The 14444-nt window shown below is 54.1% G+C and overlaps 1 protein-coding gene across 2 annotated transcripts in view; it reads left to right on the top strand.

The window, feature by feature from the left end:
* The first annotated feature begins 8188 nt into the window (after positions 1-8188).
* The window catches only part of LOC134341440 (gamma-enolase), a 149774-nt gene continuing 143518 nt past the window's right edge, over positions 8189-14444 (top strand). The window contains exon 1 of one of the 2 annotated variants that reach the window (XM_063039296.1): positions 8189-8305. The gene's annotated coding sequence lies outside the window, so the exon portion shown is untranslated. Of the gene's footprint in view, positions 8306-13576; positions 13947-14444 lie in introns of those variants that run through there. The other variant, XM_063039295.1, reaches the window with a different exon arrangement.

Raw genomic sequence — 14444 nt, 5'->3', positions numbered from 1 at the left:
GACCCCGTCTCCCGCTCCCGTCAGACCCACCGGGACCCCGTCTCCCACTCCTGTCAGACCCACCGGGACCCCGTCTCCCGCTCCCGTCAGACCCACCGGGACCCCGTCTCCCGCTCCCGTCAGACCCACCGGGACCCCGTCTCCCGTTCCCGTCAGACCCACCGGGACCCCGTCTCCCACTCCTGTTAAACCCACCGGGACCCCGTCTCCCGTTCCCGTCAGACCCACCGGGACCCCGTCTCCCGCTCCCGTCAGACCCACCGGGACCCCGTCTCCCGTTCCCGTCAGACCCACCGGGAACCCGTCTCCCGCTCCTGTCAAACCCACCGGGACCCCGTCTCCCACTCCCGTCAGACCCACCGGGAACCCGTCTCCCGCTCCTGTCAAACCCACCGGGACCCCGTCTCCCACTCCCGTCAGACCCACCGGGACCCCGTCTCCCGCTCCCTTCAGACCCACCGGGACCCCGTCTCCCGCTCCCGTCAGACCCACCGGGACCCGGTCCCCCTCTCCCGTCAGACCCACCGGGACTCGGTCCCCTTCTCCCGTCAGACCCACCGGGACCCGGTCCCCTTCTCCCGTCAGACCCACCGGGACCCCGTCTCCCGCTCCCGTTAAACCCACCGGGACCCCGTCTCCCTCTACCGTGAAACCCACCGGGGCCTCGTCTCCCGCTCTCGTCAGTCCCACCGGGACCCCGTCTCCCACTCCCGTCAGACCCACCGGGACCCCGTCTCCCGCTCCCGTCAGACCCACCGGGACCCCGTCTCCCTCTCCCGTCAGTCCCACCGGGACCCCGTCTCCCGCTCCCGTCAGACCCACCGGGACCCCGTCCCCCTCTCCCGTCAGTCCCACCGGGACCCCGTCTCCCGCTCCCGTCAGACCCACCGGGACCCCGTCTCCCTCTCCCGTCAGTCCCACCGGGACCCCGTCTCCCTCTCCCGTCAGACCCACCGGGACCCCGTCTCCCTCTCCCGTCAGTCCCACCGGGACCCCGTCTGCCGCTCCCTTTAAAACGCCCAACTCCCGACGCAAAGTTCACTATGAAACCTCGTAAAAAGATTTTGTCAATCTGTACTGTCGTTTCCTGTGGTTCTCTGACTGTCAAATAAACCGAATTAAAAATGGCCCTGAGGCCCGCCCCGAGCCCGTGGGATTATCGGGATTGGATTCCTCTTTACAGTACTGGGGCCGTGGGTCGATGTCTGTTTCGAGTTTTTGAAATTTGGGAAGCGACAACTCGACCCGGTGAGGTCTGAGGTCGCCATCGAGCGTCGGGACGTCCCAGGGCACCGAGAGCAGACGTTGGCGGGGTGGTATTTATCTCGACTCCCGAGCAGGACAGCGCTGGAGTAAGCCCGCCGCTCCACGACGTCGTGCTGGGCTAATTTAGCCAGCAAGTGCCCGACTGAACTGAGCCCGTCCGCCGACGCACCGTGCGCCCGCTCTCCATTGCCTGCATGCCCGCGTCGGACAGCCTCTGAAACGCCTCTTCTGGTGTCGGTCTCCACCAGCTGCCAGGCACTCCACCTCGCTGTCTGTGTGTGTGTGTGTGGGCGGGCGGGGGGAGGAAACTCGCCCCGCACGTCCCGCTTGCATTTACCATCTCTCATCTTAAACCTATGACCTCTCATATTAGACATTTTCACCCTGGGGGAGGAAGACACCGGCTTATTCGGAAAGTTAGAAGGCATGGGATCCAGGGAAGTTTGGCCAGGTGGATTCAGAATTGGCTTGCCTGCAGAAGGCAGAGGGTGGTGGTGGAAGGAGTACATTCAGTTTGGAGGAATGTGAGTAATGGTGTCCCACAAGGATCTGTTCTGGGACCTCTACTTTTCGTGATTTTTATTAATGACCTGGATGTGGGGGTATAAGGGTGGGTTGGCAAGTTTGCAGACGACACAAAGGTTGGTTGTGTTGTAGATAGTGTAGAGGATTATCAAAGATTGCAGAGAGACATTGATAGGATGCAGAACTGGGCTGAGAAGTGGCAGATGGAGTCCAACCCGTAGAAGTGTGAGGTGGGACACTTTGGAAGGACAAACTCCAAGGCAGAGTACAAAGTAAATGGCAGGATACTTGGTAGTGTGGAGGAGCAGAGGGATCTCGGGGTACATGTCCACAGATCCCTGAAAGTTGCCTCACAGGTGGATAGGGTAGTTAAGAAAGCTTATGGGGTGTTAGCTTTCATAAGTCGAGGGATAGAGTTTAAGAGTCGCGATGTAACGATGCAGCTCTATAAAACTCTGGTTAGACCTCACTTGGAGTATTGTGTCCAGTTCTGGTCACCTCACTATAGGAAGGATGTGGAAGCATTGGAAAGGGTACAGAGGAGATTTACCAGGATGCTGCCTGGTTTAGAGAGTATGCATTATGATCAGAGATTAAGGGAGCTAGGGCTTTACTCTTTGGAGAGAAGGAGGATGAGGGGAGACATGATAGAGGTGTACAAGATAATAAGAGGAATAGATAGAATGGATAGCCAGCGCCTCTTCCCCAGGGCACCACTGCTCAATACAAGAGGACATGGCTTTAAGGTAAGGGGTGGGAAGTTCAAGGGGGATATTAGGGGAAGGTTTTTTACTGAGAGAGTGGTTGGTGCGTGGAATGCACTGCCTGAGTCAGTGGTGGAGGCAGATACACTAGTGAAGTTTAAGAGACTACTAGACAGGTATATGGAGGAATTTAAGGTGGGGGCTTATATGGGAGGCAGGGTTTAAGGGTGGGCACAACATTGTGGGCCGAAGGGCCTGTACTGTTCTATGTTTCCCCTCTATCCTAAGGACTTTCTATAGGGACACAGTTGAGAGCATCCTGACTGGCTGCATCACTGCCTGGTACGGGAACTGTACCTCCCTCAATCGCAGGACTCTGCAGAGAGTGGTGTGGACAGCCCAGCGCATCTGTAGATGTGAACTTCCCACTATTCAGGACATTTACAGAGACGGGTGCGTGAAAAGGGCCCGAAGGATCATTGGGGACCCGAGTCACCCCCAACCACAAACTGTCCCAGCTGCTACCGTCCGGGAAACGGTACCGCAGCATAAAAGCCAGGACCGACAGGCTCCGGGACAGCTTCTTCCACCAGGCCATCGGACTCATTAATTCACGACGATACAACTATATTTCTATGTTATATTGACTGTCCTGGCGTACATACTTTTCATTGCAATTATTATAAAGTGCACATTCAGACGGAGACGTGTGTGAAGGAGGTAAGAAATTAGGTCAATTCAATATCGGCGCCGCTCGCAATCTTACAAACCTTTCATGCCCTTGAACCCTTTCCAAAGCACGCCCCCCCTGCGCCCCAACCCTTCCTGTAAGGGGTGCAGGTGGAAAGAGTGCAGAGGATCCGTGGGGAAGAGGGCAAATTTCAAGGAGAGTAGAATATAAAAGCAAGGAGATAATGCTAAGCCTTTATAAGACTCTCAGTATCCAGTACTTGGGAGTATTGCCAACAGTTTCGGGGGCGCTCCTCCTATCTCAGAGAAGCGCGGCCAAGTGGTTAAGGCGTCGGACTAGCGATCTGAAGGTCGTGAGTTCGAGCCCCGGCCCAGGCGGCGTGTTGTGTCCTTGAGCAAGGCACTTAACCACACTGTGCTACAGTCCATGGAAACACTACAGCACAGAAAACAACAGGAATTCTGCAGATGCCGGAAATTCAAGCAACACACACATCAAAGTTGCTGGTGGAACGCAGCAGGCCAGGCAGCATCTCCAGGAAGAGGCACAGTCGACGTTTCAGGCCGAGACCCTTTCGCCACAGTCCTGACGAAGGGTCTCGGCCTGAAACGTCGACTGTACCTCTTCCTAGAGATGCTGCCTGGCCTGCTGCGTTCCACCAGCAACTTTGATGTGTGTGTTGCACAGCACAGAAACAGGCCTTTTGGCCCTTCTTGGCTGTGCCGAACCATTTTCCTGCCGAGTCCCACTGCCCTGCACCCTCCACACACCTCTCATCCATGCACCTGTCCAAGTTTTCCTTGAATGTTCAAAGTGAGCCCGCACTCACCACTTCATCTGGCAGCTCATTCCACTCTCTGTGTGAAGAAGCCCCACCCCCCCAATTTTCCCTTTAAACTTTAGATTATGAAGACACGCAGTCCTCTTTTATTGTCATTTAGTAATGCATGCATTAAGAAATGCTACAATATTTCCTCCGGTGTGATATCACAAAACACAGGACAGACCAAGACTGAAAAAACTAACAAAACCACATAATAATAACATATAGTTACAACAGTGCAACAATACCATAACTTGATGATGAAGTCCATAAGCACAGTAAAAAGTTCAGAGTCTCTGGAATGTCCCACATCTCACGCAGACGGGAGAAGGAAGAAAACTCTCCCTGCCATGCCCGATCACAGTCCGACTCTGAGTCGTCCGAAAACTTTGAGCCTCCGATCAGCCCTCCGACACCGAGTACTGAGCACCATCCCTATCCGAATGATTCGACCTCAATCTCGGTCGCCAGCAGCAGGCAAAGCCGGGGATTTCGGGGCCTTCCCTCTGGAAGGTTCTCGATTGCCCAGTAACCGGCGTTTCAGAAATTTCTCCGAGGTGTTTCTCTGTGCTTTCACATCGGTCTCCATCAAATCAGAATTGTCCACGGCCCCTATTTAACGGATACGATATCATTTTCACTGGAGAGCTGCGCCTTCCCCCCATCACCCTTAATCCATGTCCTCTGGGTTTTTTTTTCTCCCCAAGCCTCAGTGGAAAAAGCCTGCTTGCATTCACTCTATCTATACCCATCATAATTTTATATACCTCTATCAGGGAGGTGAACCTGCGGAAAACATCCTGGCCGAGTACTAAAGACAATAGACAATAGGTGCAGGAGTAGGCCCTTCAAGCCAGCACCGCCATTCACTGTGATCATGGCTGATCATCCACAATCAGTATCCAGTTCCTGCCTTATCCCCATAACCTTTGATTCCACTATCTTTAAGAGCTCTATCCATCTCTTTCTTGAAAGCATCCAGAGACTTGGCCTCCACAGCCTTCCGGGGCAGAGCATTCCGCATATCCACTGCTCTCTGGGTGAAAAAGTTTTTCCTCAACTCCGTTCTAAATGGCCTACCCCTTATTCTCAAACTGTGGCCTCTGGTTCTGGACTCACCCATCAGCGGGAACATGTTTCCTGCATCCAGCATGTCCAATCCCTTAATAATCTTATATGTTTCAATCAGATCCCCTCTCAGCCTTCTAAGTTCCAGAGTATACAAGCCCAGTCGCTCCAGTCTTTCGACCCTGCTAATCAACTGGCTGTAGTGTTCACTGAGAGCTTTAACCTCTCACTTTGGCAGTCTGAGATAGCCAAATGCTTCAAGTGGGCTTCAATTATACCAGTGCCCATGTTGACCCGCGTCAACGACTATCGACCAGTAGCACTTATATTCACTGATGAAGCCCTTTGAAAGGTTGTTAAAAAAACATCAACTCCTGCCTGAGAAGCGACTTGGATCCACTCCAATTTGACTGCTGGTGTAACAGTTCCACACGGATGCCATTTGCAGAGGAGGTTTACAAGGATGTTGCCGGGACTTGAGAAACTCAGTTACAGAGAAAGGTTAGGTTGAATAGGTTAGGACTTTATTCCCTGGAGCGTAGAAGAATGAGTGGAGATTTGATAGAAGTATATAAAATTATGATGGGTATAGATAGAGTGAATGCAAGCAGGCTTTTTCCACTGAGGCAAGGGGAGAAAAATACCAGAGGACATAGGTTAAGGGTGAGGGGGGAAAAGTTTAAAGGGAACATTAGCGGGGGCTTCTTCATGCAGAGAGTGGTGGGAGTATGGAATGAGCTGCCTGATGAGGTGGTAAATGCGGGTTCTTTTTTAACATTTAAGAATAAATTGGACAGATATGTGGATGGGAGGTGTATAGAGGGATATGGTCCGTGTGCAGGTCAGTGGGACTAGGCAGAAAATGGTTCGGCACAGCCAAGAAGGGCCAAAAGGCTTGTTCCTGTGCTGTAGTTTTTCTACAGTTTCTATTTCATCGGCACTCCACTCAAGCCTGGCACATCTAGAAAGCAAAAGGTGCATTCACTAGGATGCCCTTCATTGACAACTGGGCATTCGATGCCACCATGCCCTCAGAACTAATTGATAAGCTTCAAGACATTGGGCTCAATGCCTCCTTGTGCAATCGGATCTGAAAATGGGCACTGGCAAAATGCCGGGGGTTCACCTCGCGATAGACTGGCGTCCCATCCGGGGAGGGGGTGGGGTGTGGGAGTCTCGTACTCTCAGTCGCTTCACGCCACGGAAACTGGCATAAGCTCTTGCCTGATGAGCCTACAAGGCTCGGGGCAGACTTCAACATTAACCTCTCTCCTATATTGTATCATCTCTTATTGTGTGCAGTTTTGGTCCCCTAATCTGAGGAAAGACATCCTTGCCATAGAGGGAGTACAAAGAAGGTTCACCAGATTGATTCCTGGGATGGCAGGACTTTCATATGAAGAAAGACTGGATGAACTAGGCTTGTACTCGTTGGAATTTAGAAGATTGAGGGGAGATCTGATTGAAACGTATAAAATCCTAGAGGGATTGGACAGGCTAGATGCAGGAAGATTGTACCCGATGTTGGGGAAGTCCAGAACGAGGGGTCACAGTTTGAGGATAAAGGGGAAGCCTTTTAGGACCGAGATGAGGAAAAACTTCTTCACACAGAGAGTGGTGAATCTGTGGAATTCTCTGTCACATGAAACAGTTGAGGCCAGTTCATTGGCTATATTTAAGAGGGAGTTAGATATGGCCCTTGTGGCTACGGGGATCAGGGGGTATGGAGGGAAGGCTGGTACAGGGTTCCGAGTTGGATGATCAGCCATGATTGTACTGAATGGCGGTGCAGGCTCGAAGGGCCGAGTGGCCTACTCCTGCACCTATTTTCTATGTTAATGCATGCATTACTAAATGACAACAAAAGAGGACTGCGTGTCTTCATAATCTAAAAAAAATAAATCTCGGAGAGGACGTGTTGTCGCAGGAGAGGGTCGCGAGGATGTCTCCAGGAGTGAAGGGGTCAACATGCGAGGCACGTTTGGCAGCTTTGGGCCTGGACGCACTGGAATTGAGAAGAATGCAAGGAGTTGGGATCTCATTGCAGCCTGCCGAATGCTGAAAGGACTGGGTAGGGTGGATGTGGAGAGGAGGTTTCCTGTGGCGGGGGGAGTCTAGGACCAGAGGACACAGATAGAGTGGATGTGGAGAGGATGTTTCCTGTAGTGGGGGAGTCTCGGACCAGAAGACACAGATAGGGTGGATGTGTAGAAGATGTTTCCTAGTCGGGGGAGTCCAGGACCAGAGGGCAGAGATAGAGTGGATGTGGAGAGGATGTTTCCAGTAGTGGGGGGGAGTCTAGGACCAGAGGACAGAGATAGAGTGGATGTGGAGAGGATGTTTTGTATAGTGGGGGAGTCTAGGACCAGAGGACACAGATAGAGTGGATGAGGAGAGGATGTTTCCTGTAGTGGGGGAGTCTAGGACCAGAGGATACAGATAGAGTGGATGTGGAGAGGATGTTTTCTATAGTGGGGGAGTCTAGGACCAGAGGACACAGATAGAGTGGATGTGGAGAGGATGTGTCCAGGACCAGAGGACAGAGATAGAGTGGATGTGGAGAGATGTTTGCTATAATGGGGGAGTCTAGGACTAGAGGACACAGATAGAGTGGATGTGCAGAGGATGTTTCCTATGGTGAGGGAGTCTAGGACCAGAGGGCACAGCCTCAGATTGGAGGGACGTCCGTTTAGAGGGGAGATGAGGAGGAATTTAGAGCGGGGATGTGATGCTGAGGCCTTATAAGTTACTGGTGAGGCCTCACCTTTAATATTGTGGACAGTTTCAGGCTCCCCATCTTAGAAAAGATATCCTGACATTAGGGAGGGTCCAGAGGAGGATCACCAAGGATGATTCCGGGAATGAAAGGGTTATCATACCAGGAACGTTTGATGACTCGCTGGAATCCAGAAGGATGGGGGGGGGGGGGATCTCATTGAAGACTTTCAAATGTTGAAAGGCCCGGACAGAGTGGATGTGGAAAGGATGTTTCCCGTGGTGGGAGAGTCCAGGACAGGGGGCGGGGGGCACACAGCCTGAGGATAGAGGGGCGCCCTTTCAAAACCGAGATGCGGAAGAAATTTCTCTCGCCCAGTGTGGGCGAGTCGGTGGAATTCGTTGCCGCGGACGGCGGCGGAGGCCCAACTATTCGGTGCATTTAAAGCGAAGGATGACCGGTGTCCGTCCCTGAGCACCCGGGATTTGAACTCCCCTCGCCGAGGGGGGGAGGTACGGGAGCCCGAAGGCGCACGCTCGACGATTTCGGAGCAGCGCCCTCCGCCCTCGCATTCCGGAGCTCCTTGCTATTTATTCCCCATTTGCGCTGCTAATTTCCGTCAATTACAGTAATTTTCGCATCTTGCGCCGCACTGCCGCTGCTGTACCGCGACAGGGGCTGCGTCAGACGTCCGGGAAGACAATACTGATTCTTCCGCCCCCCCGCCCACCAGCTAATCCCCCTCTCTCCTCCTCCTCATCCTCCTCTCCCATCTCCCCAATCTCAAACCTCACACACAATCTCTCTCTCTCTCACACACTGTCCGTCCCCCTGCCCACCAGCTAATCCCCCTCTCTCCTCCTCCTCTCCCATCTCCCCAGTCTCAAACCTCACACACAATCTCTCTCTCACACAATCTCCCTCACTCTCTCTCTCTCACACTCTCTGTCCCCCTGCCCACCAGCTAATCCCCCTCTCTCCTCCTCCTCTCCCATCTCCCCAATCTCAAACCTCACACACAATCTCTCTCTCACACACAATCTCTCTCTCTCACACACTCTCCGTCCCCCTGCCCACCAGCTAATCCCCCTCTCTCCTCCTCCTCATTCTCCTCTCCCATCTCCCCAATCTCAAACCTCACACACTCTCTACCTCACACAATCTCTCTCTCTCTCACAATCTCCCTCACTCTCTCTCACACTGTCCGTCCCCCTGCCCACCAGCTAATCCCCCTCTCTCCTCCTCCTCTCCCATCTCCCCAATCTCAAACCTCACACACTGTCTACCTCACACACAATCTCTCACTCTCTCTCTCTCTCACACAATCTCCCTCACTCTCTCTCACACTCTCCGTCCCCCTGCCCACCAGCTAATCCCCCCCTCTCCTCCTCCTCTCCCATCTCCCCAATCTCAAACCTCACACACAATCTGTCTCTCACACACAATCTCTCTCTCTCTCACAATCTCCCTCACTCTCTCTCTCACACTCTCCGTCCCCCTGCCCACCAGCTAATCCCCCTCTCTCCTCCTCCTCATCCTCCTCTCCCATCTCCCCAATCTCAAACCTCACACACAATCTCTCTCTCTCTCACAATCTCCCTCACTCTCTCTCACACACTCTCCGTCCCCCTGCCCACCAGCTAATCCCCCTCTCTCCTCCTCCTCTCCCATCTCCCCAATCTCAAACCTCACACACTGTCTACCTCACACACAATCTCTCTCTCTCTCTCACACACAATCTCCCTCACTCTCTCTCTCACACTCTCCGTCCCCCTGCCCACCAGCTAATCCCCCTCTCTCCTCCTCCTCTCCCATCTCCCCAATCTCAAACCTCACACACTGTCTACCTCACACACAATCTCTCTCTCTCACACAATCTCCCTCACTCTCTCTCACACTGTCCATCCCCCTGCCCACCAGCTAATCCCCCTTTCTCCTCCTCCTCCTCCTCCTCTCCCATCTCCCCAATCTCAAACCTCACACACTGTCTACCTCACACACAATCTCTCTCTCTCACACAATCTCCCTCACTCTCTCTCACACTGTCCGTCCCCCCGCCCACCAGCTAATCCCCCTCTCTCCTCCTCCTCATCCTCCTCTCCCATCTCCCCAATCTCAAACCTCACACAGTCTACCTCACACACAATCTCTCTCTCTCACACAATCTCCCTCACTCTCTCTCACACTGTCCGTACCCCTGCCAACCAGCTAATCCCCCTCTCTCCTCCTCCTCATCCTCCTCTCCCATCTCCCCAATCTCAAACCTCACACACTGTCTACCTCACACACAATCTCTCTCTCTCTCACACTCTCCGTCCCCCTGCCCACCAGCTAATCCCCCTCTCTCCTCCTCCTCTCCCATCTCCCCAATCTCAAACCTCACACACTGTCTACCTCACACACAATCTCTCTCTCTCTCACACTCTCCGTCCCCCTGCCCACCAGCTAATCCCCCTCTCTCCTCCTCCTCTCCCATCTCCCCAATCTCAAACCTCACACACTGTCTACCTCACACACAATCTCTCTCTCTCTCTCACACACAATCTCCCTCACTCTCTCTCACACTGTCCGTACCCCTGCCCACAAACTAATCACCCTCTCCACCTCCTGCTCTGCCCAATCACACACCCCTCACTCCCCATCCTTCCCCTGTCCCTCTCTCTTCCACTCTCACACACACTCGCTCTCTCACTCTCACAGTCTCTACCTCACTCTCACACTCTCTCTCTTTCACATACCCTCTTTCTCACTCTCACACTCTCCGTCCCCCTGCCCGCCAACTAACACCTCTCTCCACCTCCTCCTCTTCTCCCATCTCCCCAATCTCAAACCCCTCGCTCCCCATCCTTCCTCCTTTCCCTCATCCTCTCCCTCTCTCCCACTCTCCCTCTCCGGCCTGTAGGAGGGTACAGCCACACTGTCTCACCACTCTGTGTGTCCTGCTCTCTCCCCCTCTCTCTCTCACTCTCTCTCTCTCCCTCTCTCTCTCTACCCCACCCATCCCTCCCTCCCTCGCTTTCTCCCCTTCAGTCTGAGGCTGTGCCCTCTGTTCCTAGACTTCCCCCATTACAGGAAGCATCCTCTCCAAATCCACTCTATCTGTGCCCTCTGGTCCCAGACTCCCCCTCTACAGGAAACATCCTGTCCACATCCACTCTATCTGTGTCCTCTGGTGCTAGTCTCCCCCACTGTAGGATACATCCTCTCCACATCCACTCTATCCGTGTCCTCTGGTCCTAGACTCCCTCACTACAGGAAACATCCTCTCCACATCCACTCTATCTGTGACCTCTGGTCCGAGATTGCCCCACGACAGGAAACATCCTCTCCACATCCACTCTATCTGTGTCCTCTGGTCCGAGACTCCCCCTCTACAGAAAACATCCTGTCCACATCCACTCTATCTGTGTCCTCTGGTGCTAGTTTCCCCCACTGTAGGATACATCCTCTCCACATCCACTCTATCCGTGTCCTCTGGTCCTAGACTCCCCCACTAGAGGAAACATCCTCTCCCCATCCACCTATCTGTGTCCTCTGGTCCTAGACTCCCTCATTACAGGAAACATCCTCTCCACATCCACTCTATCTGTGTCCTCTGGTGCTAGTCTCCCCCCACTACAGGAAACATCCTCTCCACATCCACTCTATCTGTGTCCTCTGGTCCTAGACTCCCCCACTACAGGAAACATCCTCTCCATATCCACTCTATCTGTGTCTTCTGGTCCTAGTCTCCCCCCACTACAGGAAACATCCTCTCCACATCCACTCTATCTGTGTCCTCTGGTCCAAGACTCCCCCACTACAGGAAACTTCCTCTCCACATCCACTCTATCTGTGTCCTCTGGTCCTAGACTCCCCCACTGTAGGAAACATCCTCTCCACATCCACTCTATCTGTGTCCTCTGGTCCGAGACTCCCCCTCTACAGGAAACATCCTGTCCACATCCACTCTATCTGTGTCCTCTGGTGCTAGTCTCCCCCACTGTAGGATACATCCTCTCCACATCCACTCTATCTGTGTCCTCTGGTCCTAGACTCCCCCACTACAGGAAACATCCTCTCCACATCCACTCTATCTGTGTCCTCTGGTCCGAGACTCCCCCAATATAGGAAACATCCTCTCCACATCCACTCTATCTGTGTCCTCTGGTCCGAGACTCCCCCTCTACAGGAAACATCCTGTCCACATCCACTCTATCTGTGTCCTCTGGTGCTAGTCTCCCCCACTACAGGAAACATCCTCTCCACTTCCACTCCATCTGTGTCCTCTGGTCCTAGACTCCCCCACTAGAGGAAACATCCTCTCCCCATCCACCTATCTGTGTCCACTGGTCCTAGACTCCCCCACTACAGGAAACATCCTCCCCACATCCACTCGATCTGTGTCCTCTGGTCCTAGACTCCCTCACTACAGGAAACATCCTCTCCACATCCACTCTATCTGTGTCCTCTGGTGCTAGTCTCCCCCCACTACAGGAAGCATCCTCTCCACATCCACTCTATCTGTGTCTTCTGGTCCTAGTCTCCCCCCACTACAGGAAACATCCTCTCCACATCCACTCTATCTGTGTCCTCTGTCCAAGACTCCCCCACTACAGGAAACATCCACTCCACATCCACTCTATCTGTGTCTTCTGATCCTAGACTCTCCCCACTATAGGAAACTTCCTCTCCACATCCACTCTATCTGTGTCCTCTGGTCCTAGACTCCCCCACTGTAGGAAACATCCTCTCCACATCCACTCTATCTGTGTCCTCTGGTGCTAGTCTCCCCCACTGTAGGATACATCCTCTCCACATCCACTCTATCTGTGTCCTCTGGTCCTAGACTCCCCCACTAGAGGAAACATCCTCTCCCCATCCACCTATCTGTGTCCTCTGGTCCTAGACTCCCCCACTACAGGAAACATCCTCTCCACATCCACTCTATCTGTGTCCTCTGGTCCTAGACTCCCCAACTACAGGAAACATCCTCTCCACATCCGCTCAGTGTAGGCCTTTCAATATTTGACAGGTTTCAATGAGACCCCCCCCCCCCCTGTTCTTCTAAACTCCAGCGAGTAGAGTCACCCAATGCTCAGACATTAACTGGGATCATTCTTGTGGTCCTGCTCTGGACCCACTGCTCTCGCCGTCGTCTCTCCCCCTTGTCTCCTGCCACTTTCTCTTCCCTTACACCTCTATCACCCCTCTACCCCACTGTACCCTCTCTCCCTCTTCCACTCCCTCCCTCTCTCCCCCCTCCCAATCCCGCTTCTCTCCCCCTCCTCTCTCCCCCTCGCTTTCCCCTCTGCCCCTCTCTACCCACCCTCTCCCCCATCTCCCTTCCCCCTCTCCTCTCTCCCTTCCCCCTTTCAGCATCTCCCCTCTCACCCTCCAACCCTTCCACTTCTCCCCTCTCTCTCCCCCCTCTGACTCCCCCCTCCTGTCTTTTACCCTTCTCTCCCAACTCTCCCCCTCCCCGCTTTGTCCCTCCACCTCCTGTCTCCGTCCCTCCATCTCCTCTCTCCATCCACCCTCCCCCCTCTCATCCTTTCCAGCAGACCCATCTCAACACCCCTCTCCCTCCTCTCTTCCCCTCTCTTCCCCCTCCAAACAGCTGCTCTGCTCTTGTCCTTCCGTGTCTGACTGCATCTCTCTCTCCCTCCCGCTCCTGGCTCCAATCAGCTGCCCTGCTCCCGTCTCCTACTGCATCTCTCTCTCTCTCTCTCTCTCTCTCTCTCACATTCTCTCTCTCTCACAGTCTCTCTCTCTCTCTCTCTCTCTCTCTCTCTCATTCTCTCTCTCTCTCTCTCTCTCACATTCTCTCTCTCTCTCTCTCTCTCACATTCTCTCACATTCTCTCTCTCTCTGTCTCTCTCTCTCTCTCTCTCTCTCTCTCTCGGCTCTGGTCAGATGCTCATCTGTACGTCCATCGCTCTCCGTCTCTAACTGCAGCGCTCTCTCTCTCTCTCTCTCTCTCTCTCTCTCTCACACACATTCTCTCTCTCTCTCTCTCATTCTCTCTCTCTCTCTCTCTCTCTCTCTCTCTCTCGGCTCTGGTCAGATGCTCATCTGTACGTCCATCGCTCTCCGTCTCTGACTGCAGCGCTCTCTCTCTCTCTCTCTCTCTGCACCAGGCTGTTCCAGCTGCTGCAGCAGGAGGAGGTCCGGGTAAGGAGGGCCACGGAACGGAGGGGAGGGAGGTTCTCATCTTCCGTCCACTGCAGAGCTTGAACCGGTCAGGGTCTCTGCAAAATCTCCACTGCGGCCTCTCCGCACCTCCCTCCCCAGTCCTCCTCATCCCCTCTCTGTCCCTCTTTGCCTCACCCTCCCTGGCTGTCTCTCTCTGTCTCTCTGTCTGTCTCACACCTCCCCACTCTCTCGCCCTCCCCCCCCACCTCCCTCACCCTTCTCTCTCCCCCTTCCCTCTCTTCCTTTCCGCTCTTCCTTCCCTCTCTTCCCCCCGCTCTCTCCCCCTCTCCCCCTCCCTTCTCCCTACTTCCCTCACCCTTTCCCTCTCCCCCCTCCCCCTCTCTCCTCCCCCTCTCTCCTCCCCTCTCCCCCCTCTCCCCCTCTCCCCCTCTCCCCTCTCCCCCTCCTCCCCCTCTCCCCCTCTCCCCCTCCCCCTCTCCCCCTCCTCCCCCTCCTCCCCTCTCCCCCCTCCTCCCC

Source organism: Mobula hypostoma, unplaced genomic scaffold, assembly GCF_963921235.1.
Source record: "Mobula hypostoma unplaced genomic scaffold, sMobHyp1.1 scaffold_67, whole genome shotgun sequence".
Lineage (NCBI taxonomy): Eukaryota > Metazoa > Chordata > Chondrichthyes > Myliobatiformes > Myliobatidae > Mobula > Mobula hypostoma.
Note: the sequence above shows the minus strand (reverse complement) of the source record. Positions and strands in the feature narration are given on the sequence as shown.